Source organism: Otolemur garnettii, unplaced genomic scaffold (genome assembly GCF_000181295.1).
Source record: "Otolemur garnettii isolate 467f Iridium unplaced genomic scaffold, OtoGar3 scaffold00161, whole genome shotgun sequence".
NCBI classification, from domain to species: domain Eukaryota; kingdom Metazoa; phylum Chordata; class Mammalia; order Primates; family Galagidae; genus Otolemur; species Otolemur garnettii.
In genome coordinates this window covers 260,818-271,683 of record NW_003852556.1, presented here as the reverse complement: position 1 = coordinate 271,683, position 10,866 = coordinate 260,818, and positions in this window count along the sequence as shown.

Sequence of the window (10,866 nt, the reverse complement as noted above, 5' to 3'; positions counted from 1 at the left end):
AAGGTCACAGCTCTGCCACCCCCTCAGGCCAGGTTGGGGGGATGGGGCAGGACTGGCTGACCCTGTTGGGGTAGGGCCAGAGGCATGGTTCAGACTTGTGGACAGTATGTTGGGCAAGAGAGGAGCCCTGTGGTCCTGGTGCTTTTGTGCCACATTCCTGGAAGCCATGGACACTTCCCGCATTGTGGCACCTGGAAGAAGTTTACTATACCCCTGGGCTCAAGAGCAGAAGGCCGCTTGGATCTGTAGCCAACTCATGGTTCTCAGGGAGAGACACAGAGGCCTAGCAAGCACAAGAGCAAACTGAGAGTACAAGGGTTCTCAGGGGTCCTCACCTCCAAGGTCCAGGCCCTTGGAGGGTCCTAGGAGCCCAGAGCACCAGCTGGGCCAGGTCTGACCCAGGAGGGCCGACAGTTCCTGTGAACCTGATCCTTGCAGCCCAGGAACCACTGTCACTTGCCGGTGCCTGGTATGGCTACAGCGTGGCTTCCTCAGCCTCACTTTCTCCACTGTGGAGGGTAAAGTGGCCTGGAGACTAAATGTGGTAACATACAGGCTTTAGCACAGGCCCTGAGGCAAAGACAGAGGACAGTGGCCTGTCCCTACCCGGGGCCATCCTGGGGAGACCTGGAAGGCCAGTCAGTTCTCCAGGCTGCCTGCCACAGACAAGATCCGAGGGTCTCAGCCAGCAGGGGTCAAGGCCAGACTGGAGATGTGGTCTCTATGGAAAGCATGGGGTGGGGGCACTGAAGGCTTATATGGGGTGAAGTTGGGGCAGGTCAGGGAGGGAGGCAGCCTTTATACATCCACACATGTTGCTATTTCTACCAAAACAACCATGCAGCAGCAATGGGGTAAGGTTCCAGGATGCAGCCACACCCATAGCGGCCTCAAGGCCCTTGTGGAAGTGACCTAGACACCTTTTGAGCTCCTCTCATCTCCAGATCATGCACTGACCCTGGACCAACAAGATGAGACCCCCTTAAGGACACCTAGGGTGACTGCAGCTAGGCCCATGGACACAGGTATCCTGGACCACCCATGGGCCCTTTCTGGACAACGCCTGCCCCTGATCTGGGCTCTCCTCTGCCTCCCATAACCCCTGAACCCAGAGCTCCCTCAAGGCCTGTCCCACATGCCCCCACCTACACTGACACCTACACTGACCCCAGTGTGCCCACATGGCCCGCAGTCAATACCCCAAGTTAAACTGACCACAAGACATGCACAAGGGGTCAGGGGCCCCAGCAGGTCCCCAAGCCCAGGACATGCTCCTTCCTGAAGCAGGAGAAACACAGTTTGGGGTGTTTTCTTTGCAGTTCTCATAATCCCAGATGGAGGGACCAACAAAGTGGTGGCAGGGTCCCTGCCTTTGCTCCCCTAAGGGCAGAGGCACACAGGAGGGAGCTGGTCCCTCCTGTAGGGACCACATTCATGCCGCAGAACAGGCCCCAGTGCAGCCACAGCTTGGAAACAGCTTTGAGTAAAGGAAAAGAAGACACAAAATGGAGAGAAACTAATCCACTCTCTGGAAAGTGAGGCCCTCAAATGGAGGAGTGGTTTTGAATTATTCTGTTTGACAAGAACTGGCTTGAGTGCTTTTCCATGAACTTTTTGGATCAGGCTAAGTGGAATTTCTGCAGCTGACTAGACAAGGTGCCACCCCACCTTATATGCCTGTCCACAGTGGCCGAGCCCTGCTTGTGGGCCCTACACAGGGCCACTGGTCACTGCCAAGAGCCAGGAGTTTGGGAGGAGAAGCTCAAGCCACACCAGACTGACCACTTGGATGCAGGTGTAGGGATGGCATGGGAGGCTCAGGAGGAGATACTCAGATTCAGGAGAGCCAGAGCCTGGGGCAGCAGAGCTCTTAGCTGCACTTCCCACTGCCTCCCTGGGCCAGTACCAAGACTAAAGCCCACCTCACGGGCAGTACCTCCACCAGCCCCTTGTGCAGGCCCAGCCAGGCCAAGGGAAAGAGCCTCCTAGAGAGCCCACCAAGGGCCTGTGTGAGGCCAGATTTCCCTCTCCCCTGCCCCTGGGAGGGCCCCAGAGGATCCAGCTCTGCTCAGGGTATGCCACCTAATCCCAATCCGCCTGCAGCTGGTGGAGTGGCTCTGCATCCCTACCACCACCCTGCCCCTCAGGCTGGTCAGAGGTCTTTTGGTGACAAATAACAAGATTCCCTCCAAGTGGACTTATGGGTACAAAGGGAGATTAGTGGAAAAGATGCCAGGACTTCCCATCCCTCAGGGCCACTGACCAACAGGGAGGGTGGAGCACCCTCCAGATTCGATGTCCTACAGGAGGCTTGGACATGTGTGAGAGCAGCAGGTGTCAAAGCAGGGCCAGGCCTTGGCCAGCACCACCCCCAGAGAGCCACAGTGTGTTCAGGCCAAGGAAGTCCTGTGCTCTCCCTGCAGGCCATGGCCTGTGCAGCCATTTCTGTTCTCGAGGTCCAGCAGCATGAGCTGTGACATGTGGTCGAGCTGCCAGTGAACATAAGCCGATGCTGTGATGCTGTCAGGGTTAGGATGTGGGGGTGATGGTGCTTGTCTGGCTCTCTCCTTGCTCTGTAACCAGGGATGGCCAGGCACCAACTGCCCCTGCAGAAGCCAAATGTGGCCATGGATGCAGAAGGCCCTAAGAACCATGGAGCCACGAGGCAGGCTCGGGCTGGGCCTGGCACAGTGAGGCCCAACAACTGCTTTAGAGTCTTAGGGGCCATGTTTTAAAATTCCCAAGGGGGTATGTGACATTCTCAAAAACTGGCTCAAGTACATTTATCATCTGGCTGTTTTTCAAAAGCCCAACTGCTGAAGTGCTATGTGGACATTGACTATGTGAAAGCAACCACCTCCAAAAGCCCACGTGGCAGGTTCAAGACTAGGGAAAACTGCATGGGGGTTTGCTTGCTCCTGGAGTGGGGCACAGCAGCTAGGGCAGGGCAGAGGAACTGTTCTATGTTCTTGGCATCAAAAATGTTGATACTTATGGGTGGCTCTGACAAGTATTCCCCTTGAGTGTGGCAGGGTCCCCTCAGATGGGGCAGGGTCCCCTCAGGTGGGGCAAGGGTCTCCCTGTATTGAGTAGGGGCCCCCATGAGGCAGAAGTGTGTGCTGAGCAGGAGTTTGGGAAACAAGGGACAGACCAAGGAGGGAATTGTTCAAGGTGCTGCACTGGGGTTCACCCTGAGAAGCATAGTAGAGTGCCCCTTCTTGGGCCTGTGGTGGGGGGAGGAAGCCTTGGGATGGTGTCCCAGGACTGGCCAGGCAGGAGTTTCAGGGAGAGGGATGTGAGCAGCCCTCTGCCCATTCAGACTCAGGGGTTGTGGGGAAGTCCCAGCTGGAAGCCACCAGATCACTGAGGGGTACAGTGACTGGTCTGCCTGCTTCATGACCCCTGAGTGTTTCCTCTGTGCAGTGGGTACTCCCACCCTCCTTCTCTCCCTAGGGCCCCTGAGTGTCCCCTCTATGCAGTGGGTCCTCCCTCCCTTCCTAGAGCCTCTGAGTGTCCCTTCTGTGCAGTGGGTCCTCCTTCCCTGCCCCCAGGGTCCCTGAGTGTCCCCTCTGTGTAGTAGGTCCTCCCTCCCTACCCCCAGGGTGCTGTCAGCATCTGTCTGCGCTCCCCAAGAGCCCCCAGCACCTTGTATCCTGGGCTCTGTGCCCCAAGGCACAATTAGTGGCAACCGAGCTTGAGGGTAGAGGGCAGAGAGGGAGGATCTTGGCACCCCATTGCCAACCCAGGGCCCAGCAGGCAATCACCAGGAAGGTGTTCTTCCTCAGCTGTCCTGCTGTTCACCCTGGTGCCACAGAGGGTGGTTCAGCAATTCTTACCTGGTTCCCACTTAGAGATTCTTTTTGTTCATCCCTGGTTACCCTCCCAGTTATCTGGGCATCTCAGTCGGAGCATCTGTGCCCTACAGGCCCCCAGGACTGTCCCCACATGACACCAGTGAGTTTAGGGACCAGCTGAGGCCAAAGCTCTGGGGAGGGGGCAAGAGTATCCCTGATCTGGAGGGCACAGCTGGTGCCAGCCCTCTCTGCTCATAAATTCTGGCACCCTGAGTCCCTCAGCAGCCACAGGGAAGGCCTGGACACTTACTGCCCTCCCATCCCTATGCACTCCCAGTGTCCCTGGGGCCAAAAGCCCAGGGAGGCAGGCACTCAGCAGCTGGGGATGTCCATGGTTGAACAAGTTTCATCCTTGCTTTGTATTTCTGTGGTCACATGGGGAAGGTTGATGAGGTGGTTTCCACATAGCTGCCAACCTGGGCCTCCATGTGCTGTGGAGGGTCTTCCTACGGGGCCCCAGGGGCTGTGCCCATAGGGTCTCCAAGGCAAGCAGGGCCCTGTTCATCCTACTAATGGCAGCCCAGCCAGATGTCTGCTCTCCAGTCTGTACTTTAGTGACAGAGTGTTGGGACTCGGCCTTTCCCAGGAACCAGGCTCTGGGCAGCTGGCGATGGCCCACCATCAAGTGGCACCAGCCTGGGGCAGTGCCTGCAGTAGAGGCACCTTCTGTCCATACTGCCCCCCATGAGGGAAGCAGCCATGACCCCAAAGGGCCTCTTCATCTAGCCCACCACTTGCCTGGACTTTGTGCTGTACCACACATCTCCACAGCACTGACCTCTCGAGGGCTGCTGAGAACTGGTGGCTACAACTGAGGAAATCTGGCCAGGAAGGTCTGGGGGCACCGGCTGGAAGGGGCTCAGCTAGCCCCAGGGGCCACCTCCCAGGTGGGCCCACACAGTGGGTACTGCTCTCCTTTAAGGTCAGTTTTCAACATAGTTTACTTCTAAGAAACTCCATGTGGCCACATGAGCAGCGCTCAGAATAGGGTCTGGTGCCACCAAGCTACCACTCATGGGGTACACTGGAAACCCTTGTAATGGGTGAGACTTGTAAAAGTAAGAAATTGTGGTGTGATGTGACCCTGATCTTGTAAAAACCACCTGTCTCTATGGAACTCCACATGCAGCCCTGTCTGCGAAGATTCCATGGAGCAGGTGCCAACTCTGCCTCTGAGTGCTCCAGGTAACAAGGCAGCTTAAATGCCACATAAAACTTGGTGTGGAGGCAGCATCACCGGGGTGTTTGGGGCCATAGACAAGATGGCTATGCCTGCCCAGCCTGGGGGCCTCAGAGCCAGGTGTCTTCTCCAGGATGGGTGCACTTGTTAGCCTCTCTCCCCTCCTGGTGTCTGTATAGCAGAGCCAAGGAGACCACTTCAGTCTAGGCCATCAGCCCTTCTCACAAAGCCATGGGGATGTCAGTGCCCTGCAGGACTGAGCAGCCCTTGAGGACAGAGGTCCTCAGTGTCAGGGCCACCTGGGTTCCTGGTAACCACTGGGCAAGGGGAGGCTGCGGGACGCCCCAGTGCAGGCCATGTGGCTTCCCCTCCCTGAGCTCGCATGTCACCTGATGCCACACTAGGCACATGTACGGGACCCCTGTGTGGTCCACTCAGCCAAATCTGGCCCCCATGGTGCCACTAAGTAGCCAGGTCCTGTGCAGAGGCAACTTCGGATGCCCCTGAGGGCACCACTATCTTGCCATCCTCGGGGGCCTCCTCCCCACAGTTCCTCAGCCCCCACTTACCCTTGCCAAGAACCACCGCCTGCCCACCCTGGCTGCTGACAGCCACTGCTGATGGCCCCGAGCTCCAGCCCCAGACCCCCAGACCCTAGCACAGTTTCCAGCCCCCCAGGCCCCTGCCTAGCAACTGTCATGTGCCCTCAGCAGCATCTGGGACAAGTCTGTCCTCTCATGGGAAGAGGAAGCAAGGACAGCTGCAGGTCACATCCTACAAATGGCCCCTGCTCTGTGGGAACCTCCTGCATGGACAGAACCTCCACTGAGCTGGACTCAGCCAATTGGGTGCCCAGAACTAAGGCTTGGACCAGTGGCACGTGGAACTTTGTCTACAGGCCCCTGGGTCATCTGTGTGCCTCTAGTCACCCCTGCACCCTGCAGGCCATGGCAGCAGAACCCAGGCCCAGGAGGTCAGGTGTGGGAGCAGCAGGGAGGGTCGCCACTGAGGGCTCCTTCTTTGTACACCATGACTCGCCCCCAGGCAGGCAGAAGGGACCCAGTTATACTGATCTTTGAGGAAATTGGTCCCAACTAAAAGTCAAATGTGTAATGATTTGGGGAGGTTCACATTCTAAACCCACTATAGTTCACCAAGCTACCCATGTGGACAAAGGGGCAGGGCCTCTGTGTCCTAGAGGCCTGGCCAGGTGAGTGGACAGACAGGCAAACATTGGCACTGCCAGTGCCACAATTGTGGGAGCCACTTCCTCCTACCTAGCCAGGAGGACACATCAGCTGTTTTTCTGGAAGCTTCTCAGGGTATCTCTCTTTAGTTGGAGACACAGCTAAAAGGCAGTGACGAAGTTCAAACTAACTTGCCTGGTGGCCAATGACTGTGGAAGATCTTTGGTCTCAGTCTGGTCCATGCAGTTGGACACATCTTTGAGCCCCGGGGTGCTGTTGTATTCAAGGCTGCACTTTATAGTATGGCCCTCAACGCCCCCTCACACGCTCAGGAGAGCTGTTCCTGGGGTCAGTTTCAACTGACCAGGAAGTAAGGACCCTCCCACCACCATGTTCTCTGTTTCCCCAGATGAATTCTTCCTGGGGGGTCAACCTCTGTGGAGTACAGCACCCAGCTCGCCCTCTCTGGCTGGGTAACAGAAGGGCTGAGTCTCTGTGTTCCCATCAGCACTACAAGGACAGACCTCTTTGTCCCTAAGAAAATAGCTGAAGTGATGGACATGACATCTATGTTTGACCTCTAGGGACCTCAGCTACACCTTCATCCAGATGCCGTGGGTCCCCTGCCTATGCCCTCCTGTGGGTGCCTGTGTGCCGACGAGTGTGCCTGTGTGTGCACATGATAGAGCTCTAGATGGGTTCTGGGCACACTGTCTGGATGGAACTGCTAATCTTCAGCCCTTTGGGCTGTGGCAGGTGGTCTGGGAGCCTCAGAGTCATGTCCACACCCTCTTCCTGTGCCTTTGCCTTGCTCCCAGACCTCCTGTTCCTCCAAGTGGCCATTCTTGCTCACACGTGGGGTCCTTGTGCACCCAGCTCCAGTGACACTTGATGATGCTCCGGCTCCTTAGGTAGCAATGTGTCACTGCCTGGGCTTCAGCACGCCCTGGCATTTCTCTCAGGTGGAGTCTCTGGGCTGTATCAGGGCTACTCCTGTGGCTGTGGCCATGAATAACCCAAGCACCCCAAAGCCAGCCTAGGGGATGGGCAGCCTGCCTAGGCCCAGCCAAATCCACCTGGTGGCTAGCTGCCCTGTGCTGGGGTTGGTCCCTCATGGTCCTGCCTCTGGTTGTAACCAGAAGAACAAAACTGGTATGTGGTGAGTGGGTCCCAGAAGGCATGTCCTCCTCTGGACTGGGGCATGTGGTTCCCCCAAGGGCAGACTGAGATACCAGTGCTCCAATTTCTGTCCTTGCCACAGCCCCTACCTGTGCCTTACCCTGCCCCCATGCTCGCTGTGCTCCTGGTTCCCAGAGGAGACTTGGTGACCCATAGACATTCTCGTCCCCCTGCATGTGCCCGCCAACCATCTCTGGTGTCCCTGGGTGTGCTGGGGGCTGCACTATTACTACTGTGCCTGATGAAGGCTGAGCCACCACAGTGGCTAAGGCGACTCCGTGCCCACCTCATATCCCATGGACCCAGAGGGAGGGAGGCTGGAGCCCCTGAGCTGGCTGGGGAACACCTTCCCTAATGCATTTATTTTATCTTCCAAAGATGCCATCTTCACACCCCAGTGGGCAGAGGCTTCAGTTGGGGCTCACAGGGGATAGTCATGGCACCTAGGCTGTCTCAGGGCAGATGGAGAGTCTTTGGCGGGAAGGAAGGCATGATCTGCACTTCGGTCTGCCCAGGCCTGGCCATCCCAGAGAAGGAAATGGAGTCCTCAGTGCCTGTCCAGGAAGAAGCTCTGGGGCACATGGCTCCTGTCCCACCGCACCCACTGTTGCTACCGCTCCTGCTTCTCAAAGCAACCGTACCTGCTCCAGATGGCTATGCGCTCTCCTTTGCTTTCCTCTTGGTCGTGTATGGAATGCAGCACACCCAGCTGGTCCGTGTTCTGTGGCCAAGGGGGTAAGGGGATGAGAGGGGCCCTAGGTACATGGTCCCTGGGTGCCCTCCAATCTCTGCTGCATCCACTTTCTCAAGTCTGTAGGTGCCTAGGTCTTGTGACAGCTCTGGGATGGTACAGAGTCAGAGCCCCATGCACAGCCAGGCCCTGAGCTGGGCTCAATGCTTCCTTAGAAGCCCTGAGCCAAGAGGGACTAATGTGCCATAGCTCTTAGCTGTGCCCAGGCCGGGCTGTCAGGGGCATAAGAAAGTGGGCGAAGCAATACAAGGTGCCTGCATGCATTCCCCTGCAACGTGGCCTCTGGAGTTCCCCACATAGCAAGATAGCCCTAGGATGGGCCACGGTTCCCACCTCCTTCCTGGGGGCCTGGGGGACTCAGTGACCCCCAGGTCAACAATGAGGGGGTTGCCTATTGATGTCTGAGAGGAAAGCCTCATTGGGTCAGATGGAACCCAAGGTTCTGAGTCCAGGGGAGCAAGGCAGTCCAGGCCTGTGCAGAGGCCCCCAGCCCCCACCACGGCACCACACAGCCTAGGACTCAGTCCACCTGGAGGGTTCTCTGGGACAGCAGAGTGGTAGGGATGGGGCTGAGACCAGGAGATAGGGCTGTTAAGGCTCATGGCAGAGCACAAAGCCACTGAGCTGTGAGCTGTGTGGCAAATCCATCAGCAAGAAACAATGAGAAAAATAAATCTCTGCTTGGAAAAGATCTACCTATTCTATGTCCAGTCTACCGTCCTAGTAAGAGCTAAAATGACTTCATGATGTTAGTGGACATCAGAGGGATGAGGGAATCTCTGAAGTAGGACAGAATAAAATGGCATCACGGAATTTCTAATCCCCCCCCAAGACATTAAAATCTGAACAAAAGGTAACATCATGACAATAGTAACAGTAATTAATTAGTAACCACCACATAACAAATGCAGCTCAGTGCTGTGAATACCCAGAACTGCCACAGGGGCTGCTAGGACACCCTGGCACATCCCACCCTTACCTAGTACAGTTCTACTTTCAAGAGGTGGGATTTGGGATGACTTAAAAATTTTTCTCTCTGTTTCTACATTGTTTCAGTTATTTAAAATGACTGTGTATCAGTTTTACAAATTCAGTACAGCCAATTTTTTTTTTAAAAAAAACCTGTAATAAGGGGGCAGCACCTGTGGCTCAAAGGATAGGGCGCCGGCCCCATATGCCAGAGGTGATGAGTTCAAACCCAGCCCTGGCCAAAAATTGCAAAAAAAACCCAAAACAAATAAACAAAAAAAACCTGTAATAAGTAGGTCAGACGTGGTGGCTCTCACATCTGTAACACCAGAACTTTGGGGAGCCTGGGTAGGAGGATCACTTGAGCCCAGGAGTTTTGCACCAGCCTGGGCAACATATTAAAACCCTATCTCTAAAAAAAACTTAAAAATTAGCCAGACGTGGTGGTGTACACCTATAGTCCCTGCTAAGGTGGGAGGATCCTTGAGCCAGGAGTTCAAGGCTACAGTGAGCTGTGATGACACCACTACACTCTAGCCTGAGTGATAAAGAAAGACCCTGTCACTAAAAATAAAAATAAATAGAAAATAAAATTTAAAAATCTGTAATAAGCCAAAGTATTAACATAGATATTAATTCTGAGTGGTGGGAATTTGGGTTCTTTCAATTTTCTTCCTTGTGTTTCCCTGTATTATTTGTTTAAAATAAAACAAAATAGATCCGTGGGACTCTTCAATGGGTTCAAAGTGAGTGCCTTGTCCACTAATGGCTAAGGCCCTCACCGTATACTGCACAACATCTGTCCAGTGGGGAGAGAGCTGTCAGGACAAATGTATCCTCCCACCTGGAAGGCCCTACCCTGGGCTTGCGCCCTGCTGTAAGAGGGTCTGCTTGGCCACGACACCAGCCTTAAGTATGGGGCTCTCCATTGCCCCCACAGCCCAGGTCTGTGGCCTCTGCAGCTAGAAACCAAATAGGAGAAGTGGCACCACCACCTGCCACCTCTTTTCCCCGATCAGGTCCTTTGCTGGCTGATGTGTGGGAGAACATGCCTGGTTTGGGGATAGAGGGCACTTTGTGAAGATGCCCTGAGCCCTTAGCAGGTCTAGTGCCTGCATTTACCCAACCCTGGTAAATGCTGTTCTGCACCATCCAGGAAGAAGCAGGAAGGCACTTGAGCATGGTGGGCCGACCAGAAGTGGTAGAGGGAATGTTCCTCTTACCCCCAACCCAGTATAACCAACAAACATCACTCACTCATCTTCTGACAAATCTCCTATGTCCATTGGGGACCGTTTTTCTTCCTTCATGGTACATGTGGTCACCTGCAGAGAACAGCAGAAGAAGTTGTCAGCCATAGGCACTAAGGCCTGACCTGCTGGAACTGCCAGAAAAGCAGGAAAGGCATGGAGACAGGGCATGCAGAGGGGGCCCAGAGATGGGGATAGGACACAAAGATGGAGACAGGGCATGGAGAGGAGCATGGGGAGGGGACATGGAGAGGGGCACAGGGAGGGGCATGGAGGCAGGGCATAGAGACTACCTTGGCCTTGCATGACTTCCCACTGGACAGGGTTTTGTTGAGTGGAAATTTCTGATTAGAGGACACTGACTAAGGTACTGCACCATGGCCCCCGGATCATAGATTAGGAGATGTGCCCTGTTAATTCCAATTCTGATACTGGCTGGCTCAACTAGAGTCCTTGGAACTCTGTACTCCATGAGTAGATTTGTGGAGCTTAATAA